Genomic DNA, 13,601 nt, shown 5'->3' on the forward strand with positions numbered 1-13,601 from the left:
ACTCTCACAGATGCTGTAGTCCCTGATAACATCTGCAAAGGCACAATGGCCCAGCTAAGCTTTCTTCAAAATTATGACTCACAGAAACCAGGATATAATAAATATTCATTATTGTTTCAATGCAATTCATTCATTTGGGGATGACTTTTTATTGTTATTATTATTGGGGGCGGGTTTCGAGACCTGTTGTTTTGGAACCCGTCCTGGGACTTGCTCTGTAGGCCAGGCTGGCCTTGAACTCACAGAGATCTGCCTATCTCTATGTCCCAAGTGCTGGGATTAAGGTGTGCACCGCTGCCACAACCACCCAGCTAGGGATGACTTTTCACATTATATCAATAACATAAAACATCTATCAAAATCTGATAATGTTAAATAAATAAACTACATAAATTTTATTTTATAAACTAAGTCAACAGTTTTTTTTAATTCTACTATTTAATATGAGGCTATGATTATTTGTATACCCCCATATTTCACCAAACTTAATTTCTACATATAAAGCCTGAAATGACTTTATTAAAATCACTTTTAAAAGGAAAATCTAGATATGAGATCAAGTTGCTAAATTCCATTGTTTCTTAAATGATGAAAGTATTCACAAGAATATTTGCTAACAATAAAAAGTTAATGAGTAATGGAAAGGATGATACTTTTACTAAATTTTCATATACAAAGAGAGTGATGATACTTTGAAGTAGACAAGACCTTTTAAAAACCCATTATTTATTGACTTCCAGTTACAAAACTGACATTTATAAACATCACAAATGCAAATTAAGATAATAGTCTTTCCCTGTAAATTCTCCTTAGAAAACAGAAGGCTAGGGAAAAAAAAATATTAAAATTTGATCCAAACCTGTTTTTTCTGACAGTTTCCCTATTTCAAATCACAAGAACTGATTTTATAAGTGCTTCGATAATTGAAAAAACTTGAGAAGAAGTGGGCCAGTATTTGTGAAAGGGGCTTGTATGGTTAGATGGCCGTCACTTTAACTGTGTTACATGTTGGGTCTGTCAAGAGTGGAGATGACAGGGTAAAGGCCAAGTAGTTGACTATAGAACAGGCGGTTTCTTACAGACTTAAACAACAGTACATATAAAGAATGTAATGTCTACTACAAATTATCCGTCCATTAAATGAAAGTGCCAGTGCTCACTGATACTGTTGGCAGAAAAATAAACTTTGTGTCACACATTAGTTAATCCTGACATTGCCTCACCGTCATATCTTCAGCTACCACTGACCTAAAATCCTTCCTCTGAATAGGTCAGTCTTTTCTAACCTTATATTGACATAGTGCTAGTCTTGCTCTATTACTGCATTTTACTGTTTAGCAGCTCATCTCCCCTTTCTTCTCAAAGATTCTTATTTAGTCAGGGAAGCTTCTCTCTTCAGCACTTTTAGAATGAATGGACTCATCTTTACATCCTTACATTCCCTGTGGTTCATTATGCTGTGTGCAATATGGGAAAGAAGGTTGTATTAGCGGTTCTAAAACATGGTGATAGATGGCCACAAGTTTCCATTCAATGAAAGAAATCTGTGAATAGTGTATTTTTTCATCAGAATGAATTGATTCTGTGTAGCATAATAAGCTACTGCCCTGCAAACTGACATCCAGAGACAAACTCATAAGCCACATCCACAATTCCCTGCTTTACTGATCCCCTCATTGGTCCTAAGCTTAGAAAATCCTTTGCAACACCTATCAATAGGGAAGTTCTAATTTTTTCCTCTGACTTTAATCCCCATTGCTCTACCAAGGTAAGGTAACTAGTGACTTCTAATAGTTGAATTCACTTGATGATTCTCATGTCTTTTCCAGTTTGATCAGTCTGTAGCTTTTCATACAGATGGCCACACTCTCACCTTGAAATCTATTCCTCCCGGAACACATGTTGTCTTGATACTTTTCTTGCTATCTCTTTCAAAGCTGAAATTCTCTAGGACTCATTCTTTGGGCTCATGCCTTTTCTTCATCATCTCTGGCAATATCAGATTGTCTACTAACTTTTGAACCTGCCAAGGTGCTGATAACTTCCAGATTTATATTTCCAGGCTACACTCCGTTCTTCCAGCTTCAGACTTCTAGACACCTCCTTGAAAACTTCACCTAGGTCTATCATATATATCACAAACCCAAAATATCAGCTTCCACTCTTGATCCAAACCTATTTTTCTCATAGTTTCCCTGTTTCAATAACTCAAACTCTATCCTTTCTGCCTTGAGCCTCAAATATAATATCATACATTGCCTTTTCCTTTTGTTCTCTCATGGTCTTCAAGCAAATCTTGCTGATGCTATTTTAAAACTATATGTGGAAAACACCACATTTAAGATTACTCAAAGGCTTGCCCCCATCATGCTGTCTTTCTTCTGTTGTCTGATTTCTACTCTCTTAGAGGCAATCTCAAACGTAACTTAGAATGTAAGAACAGACAATGTTATGCTTTCTACAGACTTCCTTTTGGGAGTCAGTCAAATCCCGAATGTTCGAGAAGGCACTGGACAATTTGCACCCCTTCTACCACCTTTTCCCCAATCTCATTTCTTTCTCCCTATCCCTGCTTCCACTGTCCTTGCTTCTATGGAAACCTTGCTAATTATAGCACACACCAGGTAGACACCTATCCTGGGGCAACTGCAGTTTCAATTTCTTCAACCCAGATTCCACAGGGCTTAATTTCTCTTCTCCTTCTCAGTGAGTCCCCTGGTCTCTGAGTTAAGACTGTAGCCCCTGTACCTGCTCCCACACTCTTAACTGTTATCCCAAACATTTACCACAATTAATGCATACATTTTTGTTTCTTTTTCTCTTCCATCAGCATGTAAGCCATATGAGGGTTGGGTTTTTCTTTTCTCTATTTTGTACACATCTGTGTCCCCAGTCAGTATTATAAGAATATCTAGAATAACTGTGTTTTGTTAGTAATTTAAAGAACAGCCTGATTCTGCTGAAAGTACATCATTTGAATTCTGTTTTGAGCTTAATATTCAGATTACTGACTATCCAAACTAATTTCAAAGACTTTATTTTTCTTTGCCTTACTTGGTTCAGGTTCCTTCCCTCAGTCTGTCAAATGCCTTGCAGCATAATAGATCTTTATAATATGTAAGTCTCTAGAGTTTCGTTGATAAATTATGTAAAGAGCATACAGTTTTTATGGACTCTGTCCCTCACAGGAAAGTTATGTTTTTATCAACGTAGGGATAATTGCTGTCACCCTTAGACAACTTATTTCTATTATTAAATGTGTAGGACAAAGGTGGTACCAACCTTGAAAATGCCCTTTGCTGTTTCAAGTCAATTGATCTATTATTACTATGCTAAAAATAATTAGTGAAAAACGAATGTCATGGACAGACTATCATGGGTCAAACCTGTTCCAAGCAGGTTTTCATAGCTGAACTCTTATAGTATGGCTCCAAGCCTCCTTGCCAGTTTACAGACACTCGAGAAGAGAAACAAACCAGTATAGTCTTTTAGAACTAGTAGGTAGCTATACAGATCATACAGGAAGAACCAATAGTCCATGGAAAAATACTGGAAACTTTTATTAATCAAGTCACTAAGGTAGTCATAATCACAACTGATATTAAGGCTTATTTTGCTTGTTAGATTTAAGTTTCATCTCACTGAAAAACTGATAAGGAAATGTTACTTATCTATTAATATTAAATGATAACACCTAAGAGTGTCTTATTTTTTCTTGACATGCCTAATGCATTCAATAATGTGGTATTATATTATTTTATAATATAACAAAGCAGATGTATATAATATGATATAATAAAACAAAATACATTCCATTTAGAAATGAAGTATGAGTTGAATAGAAAACAAAATCCAGTATATGAAATGACATCTGAAAACATAAATAATAGAAGTGGTTTCTGTATGTAACATGGAAACCATAGGGACACAATGGCACGTGGACAAAACCGAGGCACCTGCTTGCCGCTTCAGGCTGCACTCTGTTATGCTCTAGGCGATGATAGCAGATTGTGTTGTAAGCAATGAAACAGTGATAACTTCCATGTTCCTGCTTAACTTTATGTTTCTGCTTTCAGATCTCCCTCCCCTTCCAGCGGAAGTTAGAGATGCCATAGCTTTAATGTCTGTTTTAGCTGCAAAACTCAATGCTCACTTTCTGTTAGAAACTCTAAAGCAGGTGGTATGCAATTTCTCTTGATTTGGAATTCTTTAAAGGCAAGTAAATTTGAAACTCGAGTGTGGGTGGGTTAGCTGAAACCATAACCCAATGACATTTTCCTGAATGGAACCCATTTTCTGCCAGTGCAGTCCGTGTAGCCCTCTTTCTCTCTCGATTGCATCACTGCCATGGTCATTACAGACTCATTTTCATTGACTCTTTAAAATGCCAAAATGATTTTTGCTTGTTTCTGATTTGGATTTCCAATGGAAATTATAAAAATGTAGGGTAAAGAGGCAGCGGTTAATGCAGGGATTTGAGCCAATATGCTGCTGAACAGAAGAAATCTGGTCTGGAAGGTGGGGAATCTGAAGTAAAAGGAAAGGGATCATGTGCTTACGTTCTTAGGAAAAATCTTGACTTAGAAGCCCAGATTTTTCTATTTGTCCCAACTGGGTAAATGTTTGTCTTTTCATGATAGAATGTAGCCCAGAATGAAAGGTATGATGTAGGACGCTCTTCACTGTTGGCTGTTAGTGTGTGTCTCCTGTAATGAGTGTGCTCCCAACAAAGGGACCTGGTATGGAAGAGCTCTGCAGTGCCAGGCACATATGCAGCTGTTGAACTGCAGTGAGACACACAAACACAGACTGATGACAACAGGGTTATGCAAAAAGTGAAAATACTGTTCCTGGCTATGTCATAGCTTGCTTCTTTATGTCTGCATGGAGAACTCTGGATCCAAATAGAATCTGTGATGATACAGACCAGGCTCTTCAAGTCAGCACTGCTGGGCGGATGGGGATGGGTACTGAGAGTTGCTAGAATAGACAGTAAGAAGGCATCTGCAGTAAGTGGCTCCCAAATTCTTATGGTGTTAGTTTCATCTCCAAAGCATTAGTCTACTGATGACAATTTTTCCACTGATGGGGAACATCCCCAAGCAGAGTTAATTGTGTTGTGTATTCATAGCACTGCAAATAAACTCATGTGACATGATGAAATATTGCAATTCTACTTTGAAGGAGTCTGAAAAAGGAAATGCGTCCTTTGTCCCGTTTCTTTCCTCTATTGTCATTCATCAGTAAAATGTGAAGAAGAAATTTCTCTCTGTGTGTTTTTTAATTTGTTTTGTCTTCCAAATTTTACCTCTGGGAATGATCCCTTAACAAACATCACGCAGGGGAGTAAAGACATTGTAAATCTTGTAAGGATTTTAATCAAAGGAGTATTTATAGTTATTTGCCAAAGAAAGAAGAGCTGATCTGACATTGAGTCTTCCCAGTATAAAAGATCCACTGACAAATAACTGATCAACAGAAGGCAGCCATGGTGTTCACTGGCATGTGACAAAAGAACTAATGATGTCCTTTGTGCCTATGCACCTTGGCAAGACTTTCACTGTTTCCTAATGAGCATGGGTCTTTGGGTTGGCACTCAGGAAGGTTTTTATACCAACTAAGTTCCGGAAATGATAGAGGGATGTTTACAGGAATGGGTCACTAAGTAGCTTCTTGGAAACTCTAATTTGGGCAATGAATCGTCCTCAGTGGGGCCATTTACAGAACAGTGAATGCCGCCTGAGAATCTGTTTTAGTCATTTCCAGGCTCTGGATTGCGAAGGTTGTTACCTGACTCTGTCTGTTTTCTGGCTCTGGCCAAGAGCATGGCGATGTATCGTCTCTGTCTCACAAGCTCAGGGAATAGTTGAAGGTAAGGACCGTGTTAGGAAGCAATATCAGGACTTTATGCCTTTCTTTTTTCCACTGAGTCTTCACAATTCCATATTTTCTGAAAGCAAAGTAGACATGAAGAACATGTTAAATTTAAACTTCCAGAAGAGACCCTCACCTACCCTTTTCTAATAAAAGTCTAGAATAGACTGCAGTAACTTCAAGCTTCACTTGTTACACATAACAAAATGTTTAGTTTAATTCATTTGTCAGCCATGAATCACAAATATTTCAGAAATTAAAATGTTAAAAACACAATATAAATTGCAATATGCTGCAGCAGTTACAAATGCCATCCACTATCCTGAAAACAACACAAGCTATAATTACAACAATGTGAATGAAGACATTGAATTCTAAAGAAGGAATGAAAGCACATTATGGTTAGCTCAGATTCCACATGTTCCTAAATTAATCCATTTCTATGTACTAACATTGATTCTGCTTGCCAAGCAAATGTACTGTAGATCATACCCAGTTGGATTAAGATAGTTCTAGACCAGTTCAAAATCCATGAACAGAAAATTTAGTATTACTAATTTAGGCAATTAGTAACAATTGGACATGACTAAATGACAGTATCTTACACATAATTAAAATGCATCACAGGTAATGATGATCTTTTAAAAGCTATTCATAATGACTACCATTAATTTACTTCCATGTCATGTAATCTCATTTAACATTTCCTATAACCCAAGGAGGCTGATTCGTTACTCCCACTGATTACATGGAAATGGATTAAGTTTGTTGTCCTGCCTAGGCTTGAACAAAGTTTAGGAAAGCAGTGGTTATTTAGATTTCTCTCAGAAGGAGATGACTCCCCTCTGCACAGCCCTGAACACAAGTCCCTGACTTCCTTCTAGCTTATTCCGATGGACACCTGCTCACAGGTGCCAATTCATTGTGTAAGTTTCTAAGGCATGCACCTCCAATTCCCAGACTCCTGTTAAAGGGTGCAGAAGGAGGGCTTTCTGCAGTCCGTGTCTGTAGTGCTGCTGTTTTGTCAGTAGTAAGAGGGTGACTTGAACTGAGGATCCAAACAAATGCAGTCTTCTGGAATGTGATGGGGGCTTCTTATATATGCATTGTTAAGCCTGGGAAGGACAGGCAGCAAACATTGTTGCAGCATGAGTTGTCAATGGCATTGTAAATGCAAATCAGACTTGTTCATTAAAGAGCTTTGAGACTATGAACTTGTGCCAGGAAGGGGAACTCAGAAAAGACAAATAAAAATGACATGGCCAACAGGTCAACAGGTCTTCCTCTGCAAATTATGCAATGATAAGGAAACCAAATGTGAAAAATCTTCTCTTATAGTTAAATGTTTGTGGACCATCTGAATGGCCCTTCCAAATTCTTTCATCTTATTACATTTACTAAATATTTAAAATTGAGACTTATTTGGCAGTTTCAATAAGGCATGGATGTGTGTGTGTATGTTCAAGAGATTTATGAAGTGATAAATGAAGTCATATAACAGTATTCCTTCAAAATAACAGTTCAAATGAAAGTGAAATTTGATAACACATTTATTCTAAATCTCCATGACTGAAGAGCATGTGTTTAAAGAAGCTACAAAAACAACTGTTATTTTAGTCTTGAACTATTCCTCTCTCTCCACTGTCCTTCCATCCCTGTGATCTGGGTTAAGGTTCATGAAAAAGCATCAGGATATAGCTTTTGTCATTCTTTTTTCATGGTAGTACATATTTACTTATGAAATCAGCTAAGAGAAAGAAAAATTATCTCAAACTGTATAAATCTTTGAAAATTGTTAGTTACAATTTCATGTTGAACATCTGTCTCAAATTTTCAGTATATAATAGCATAATCCCACAAATTTCTTCTACAACTATCTCTCTGTTACTAAATAAAACTTTAAATGTCTTCAGGCACCAGTATACCTTCATTTTTGAGCCCTATTATGTAGCATGAGTATCGACATGCCTGGTATCATTATTGGCTAGAATTCAAGTACATAGATACAGGTAGGCATAATTAGCATTAAGTATAGAAAAAAAACGTTACTTTATATTTTGTAACAGTAATGTTTTGCTTTGTTTAACTTACCGGGATGTTATAAAAACTGCAAATGTGAAATTTAATAATTTAAAAAATAATGTATAGACCACACATCAGCCTCCAATCCTGGGATCTGTGTCACCTGACCAGTTGGTTTAATATCTCCAGAATCAGTGTTTTTAGAAACGTAGAGTTTGGACTAGATGGATATCAATGATGTTGATGCCAATTTTGAATGTCAGTATTTTAATGCCCTGAGGTTTTTTAAAAAGCATTTCTAAAATTATGTGACTTCTTCCTATTTTAAAAAGAAATGTAATTTATTAATTAAGTGTAAAAATACCCTGTGATGAGAACCAGTGAAATATTCTGGTCCTAATTCTTCTGATATTTTTTAAAAATCAACTATTTTTCAACACCTGAAACAGCCAGTTACAAAACAAAAGCAAAAGTATTTGTTGCCTCATCTATACATAGAATTAACAAGAATAATTTAGCTGAGAGAATTTCTCTACTTCTTAGAATAAAGTTGCTCCTTGCATTATCATAGGCCAAGACTGTGCATTCTACATATAAATCTCACTTCCAAAATATCTCACCCCTTTAAAATAGATTTCTGTATAAATGTATCTGTAAATTCCAGTGGTCTCTTACCACATACAGAGTGAGGACAGGCAATTTCTAGACAGTTGCCTGAAGGCTCTAAGAGCTTGGACTCTGACTTGAGCTAGCAACCAATTCATGCTTATTAGTTTTGATGTGTGTCTCCAATATCTCTAAGGTACCTAAACACTAAAGAAATGAGGACTTAGAAGATCCAAGAGACAGGACCACAGGACATGAGTTACTGCCTATGTCTTGTATTCTCTTATATCATTATTGAATCCTAAATAGACATTATTGTCTGATTAAATGCCATGTTATTACATACACAGAAACAAACAATTTAGTCATCTATTAGAGTCCATCCATGTTTGCTGAAATACTTTATTTTTATAGATTTCCCCAAGAACTGATAAACCTAAACTCAGCAGCAATACAGATGCATGCAAGAGCAGATGAGTCTAATCAAAGCCAGGAAACATCATTTGTATATGAATTAGGAGATTATGAGACCTTGGATACTCTTCTTCTGAGGCTCTGATCTCTGAAGTTAATTTTGATGGTGGATGAAGTGAACTAAAACAAACAGGATCATATTTGCTTTGTTCAAATGGTCCTTTTTTGGTGAGGGGACGTTAGGGTTAGGGATAAGGGTTAGGATTACGGGTATGGGTTAGGATTAGTGTTAGGGTTATGGCACAAGATAGGGTTGGGGTTCAGGGTTCAGGGTTTAGGTTAGGGTTAGAGTTATCCAAATTGTTCTTAATTACTCATCTTATTATGTTTTGGTCACTTCACCTTTACTTAAAAGTATCCATAATTTTGTCTGCTTTATCAAATGGTGTAGCAATATTTCTATTATTATACTTATCACTGTAGAGATACAGTGGGAAAGTCCCATACTTTTGTTTCTGGATGAATCACTCATCCAGTTTCTGAGACACAGGGAAACATGTTGACTAGTGTAATAATAAGTCATAAGCTACAGCATCCAGTTCTCTTAATTAGAAAAGATGAATTAATTTGCGCAGATGCTATGTAAGAACCAGAGAAACAACTGTGATGGTTGGTAAAAGACTCCTGTTCTGACTCCTTGGCTTTATGGAGGCTGTTAATGTTGGAAGAACTGGAAATCTAAAGTCTATTATCTGTTTCCTAAGAAATGTGAGTAAAATAAGTACAGATGAGTGGCTGTGAGAAGAGGAGAGATAGATGTAGGGGTGAAAAAAACTCGGATGTTCCAGTCTGTGTCCTGGTCTCCACCCACACCTTTCATTTTTCAATTCCACTATTTTGGAACTCTTGTGGCATAAAAGTGAAACTGAAAAAGAGGGAGAAAAATTCAGGATAATTTTGTTATTTTCCAGTGGGTCTTAACTATCCAAAATTTCACAGTTTAAAAAATGTAAGGACCAACAATGCTATATTGTTTCTAATCACTGTAGTTCCACATGAATTTTATCACCAGGAATGTTTGAGAAATGATACATTCCTTCTGCCTGCTTCACTCAACACACTTAACGTCTTGTATAGACTTTTTTTTTTTGCTTTTTTATTTGTCTGTTATGATTTTGCTTACTCATTTTATATGTTTGCTGGGAATTGAATCCAGAGCCTCACACTCACTAAGGAAATGCTCTATCTATAAGCCATACTCTAACCTGTATTTGTGTTTTATTAATCTATTTATGTGTTTATAGTTGTAACCAAAACATATATGCCAGTACTTGCAGTTTTCTGGAAAAACACACCCATAAGTTTCACCCCGTTACCAACTTAATAATAATAACTTTGAGTGGTTCACACTAACTTAAGAGCAATTAGAGAATATATTTATAGCTCTGTTATAGTGTAGTAACCAAACATTGAAGAATGTACATGTTACTGAAATGGATTTCTATTAAACACTTGACAACTACCTTCCCATAAATACTGTTCAACAGATGAACACATTAATATACCTAATTCCTTACACCCAGGATTGCCCCACAACACTTTAACTAAAATCATGGATTAGACACTTAATTTGTTTTTGATGGAAAACGATTATTTAATAGGTCAATAACTATTTGCTTGTTTCTTTCCCATTTAAATTTTATCAACTCTAATTAAATTAGAAGATCATTGATGGATTCAAATTGTCTTTAGATAAATCCCCAAGGTAAAGAGTGAATATATCCCTCCTGTTGTAGACAATAAGGAAAAATAATGAAAAGAAAATCCCAGGTGAGCATCTTTAGAAATCCCTGAACACAACTTGTTCATATTTAAAAGCTCTTAATTCACAGGGTACATGGGAAAAATCCCTGTTATGAAGGTATCACTCCTTAATAAATCTAAATAAGAAGAAAAAATAACCACCTAAAATAATAAGCAGCTCATAGCATTCCCTGGGTTGGGAAAGAGATGCTGCCTTCATGTTGTTTGACTTTTCCAAGAATTAGCCCCTGACACAAATAGAAACAGAGTGGAAGAGCAGGACTACAATTATCTTAAGGCCCCTTTAAAATATGTCTCATCAATATTAAAATAATATCAGCAGGGGACATTTTTTAAAATCACATAACAATACTAGCAAAGTAATTAATAAAGACTAACAAAGTGTAATTACAATAATATCAATAGTCACAATTAGTGTTTCTAGTAACTGGGAATATATATGCTAATGGATTTTTATAACTAAAGAAAACTATCTGCTACTCAGGTGAAAATTTAATATATCCATCTTATTAGTTGAAATACTTTTAGTGACCAATAAAATAGGTAAGCAAGCTTAAACACATTATAATCTTTCTACTTTTAATGAACTATTTATTTAATTATTTGTGTGTGTGTGTATTCATATGTGTGCATATATGTGCATGTGTGTGTACTGGGTGATTATAGACATTTATGTGTGAAGATCAAAGGACCATATAATTAAACTCATATGGTCAGGTTTGTTTTGCAAGCACTGTTACTAACTGACCCATCTCGCTGGCCCTAATTATTTATTTGTTAACATTTTAATCTGATAGCCATTATAGACCCATTGTTCATCTGATGATGGAGGACCAAAAATGTGAGAGCCAAAACTTTGCCAGATTCTACCACCTCTAACTTCTTGGGAAGCAACTTCTCTCTCTGGTCCATTTAATCACCACTCAGACTCTGAAGTTGCCATTGGAACCCCTTTGGAGCTTTCAGAATGTTTAGACCTATGGGGCTCAGCTCACTGTGCAGCAGAAACACTAGGAGTTTTTCAAAATGCAGACTTTTGGTACCAGCACTAAAAATAACTGTTTCATTTGGTTATAGCATGGCTCAGGTTATTTTTTAAAGAGCTCAAGCAGCTTTGATGTTCTGCCAAAGCTGGGAATTACTCCACTCATTTTGATGTACTTTCAGCCTACTACAAGGCCAAATTGAATGTCAAAGCTATATCCAAGCGTATAAGTAATAATATCATAAATTAAACAGATACAAGACAGTAATGCAATATTCTGAGTGTGCTCCTTTTATACCTGAAATCTGTGTATCCAGGAAAAACATTATTATTCAAAGATGTTCTTGTTACAAATGTGTGAACATTATATTAGTACTGACATGGCATTTTAGTAAAGTGTTATATCCCAAATCACATTATTTTAGATTAATAAAAATATACATTATCTAATCCCAGTTCTAGAGAAGCTTAAAAAAATGAGGATGACAATCTTAAAGCCAGCCTGGTCCATGTGAAAAGACCATGTCTCAAAAAGCAGACAAAATGAAACAAAAACCCAAAGGGGAGCAGCAAAGATAGGAATTAATGAACCAGCACTTGATGTGATATCTTAAAAATTCAACTACTGGATGAGAAGTTAGAACCTGCCACTGTTTGTTTAAATTTTTACTTTCAGGTCCTTTTCATGTTTGTTTTATGAGGCTGACACAAAAGCATGGGTGTGAAGGTTTCAAAATGTTTTTAAAGCTCCATGTTAAAAAAAAGTTTTGGTTATTTGGCTGTTTGTTTTTTTCAAACAAAAATCAAAAACTGGAACAATGCTATTAGGGATGTGCTTATCTAGACAACCAGAAAATACTTGACCACATATAAACTTTCATGGAGTCTGATCTCAACAGATGTCCTTTTTAAGCACCTGTTGGAGTCAGCTCTGCCACTGCCTCATTAAATGGGATGGAGTTTAACTTTCCAAAAGCAGATGGCATTTGGAATGTCAGGAATGCACATTTGCTCCTTATGTCCCATTCTAGCCCACCAGCTCCTGGACCACTCTGGTGACCTTTGGATTGTGTCGATAATGAGAGGCATCTGCAAATACTCTTGGATTCACCAGCTTTGTTTACAAAGATTCATTCAAAGTAGTTGGATTCACACACTTAGCAAATACAGAAAGACTAGTATTTTTCTGTTTGTTGTCACCCACTCTGAGTTGTCTGTCAACAAGAGCCTTATTGAAAAGGTATAAACTGTAATTGAAAATTAAAGAGGGTTGAAAGCTCATCTAAGATGCTGTCTCATGTGCTTTGCAGTATAACTTTTCAACATGTGTTTGATTATATTGGAATAACTAAAAATGCCATAGAGAGTAACACAGAAGGTGTCATGATTGTATTGAAAATGATCAAAGCTGTGTCTGTACCATTTCCTCAAATACATTCTTCATGCCTGTGCATAGTACAGAATTCAATTGAGTCCTATTGGCCTGAAGGTCAAGGGTCATACATAGTGGTTTCAACACTTCAGTTTTGAGACAGCTGAATGTGGTCCTGACCTGGCTTAGTCAGTGGGTTGATCATCTTCATCTTTAAGCCTTCCTGCCCTTTCTAAAAACAGCAGGGCCTTTAACCAGGAGATATTTTAAGCAGTGTATACTCAGTCTTCTCATTGGGTAGAAGCCTATTTTGGCCTCTTGCCTGTGTCAGATTGACACGTGTGCAGTTAGACTTGGATGCTAGTCCATGCTTCTCACCACTCATATAAGAAACTTGCAAACACCCAGGCAGACATTGTGATTGCTAGCAGAGAGTCCGTGAGTAGATGTAAGCGGAGGAAAGACATTTATTAGGGTTGTGACTGTGCTCCCGGGATCACCTAT

At 36.2% G+C, this 13,601-nt stretch overlaps 1 protein-coding gene across 2 annotated transcripts in view; it reads left to right on the forward strand.

Moving 5' to 3' along the window:
- The window catches only part of Prkg1 (protein kinase cGMP-dependent 1), a 1,162,521-nt gene that overhangs the window by 1,108,048 nt on the left and 40,872 nt on the right, over positions 1–13,601 (forward strand). The window lies entirely within an intron of this gene.

The sequence above is a fragment of the Cricetulus griseus genome, chromosome 3 (genome assembly GCF_003668045.3).
Source record: "Cricetulus griseus strain 17A/GY chromosome 3, alternate assembly CriGri-PICRH-1.0, whole genome shotgun sequence".
Classification (NCBI taxonomy): domain Eukaryota; kingdom Metazoa; phylum Chordata; class Mammalia; order Rodentia; family Cricetidae; genus Cricetulus; species Cricetulus griseus.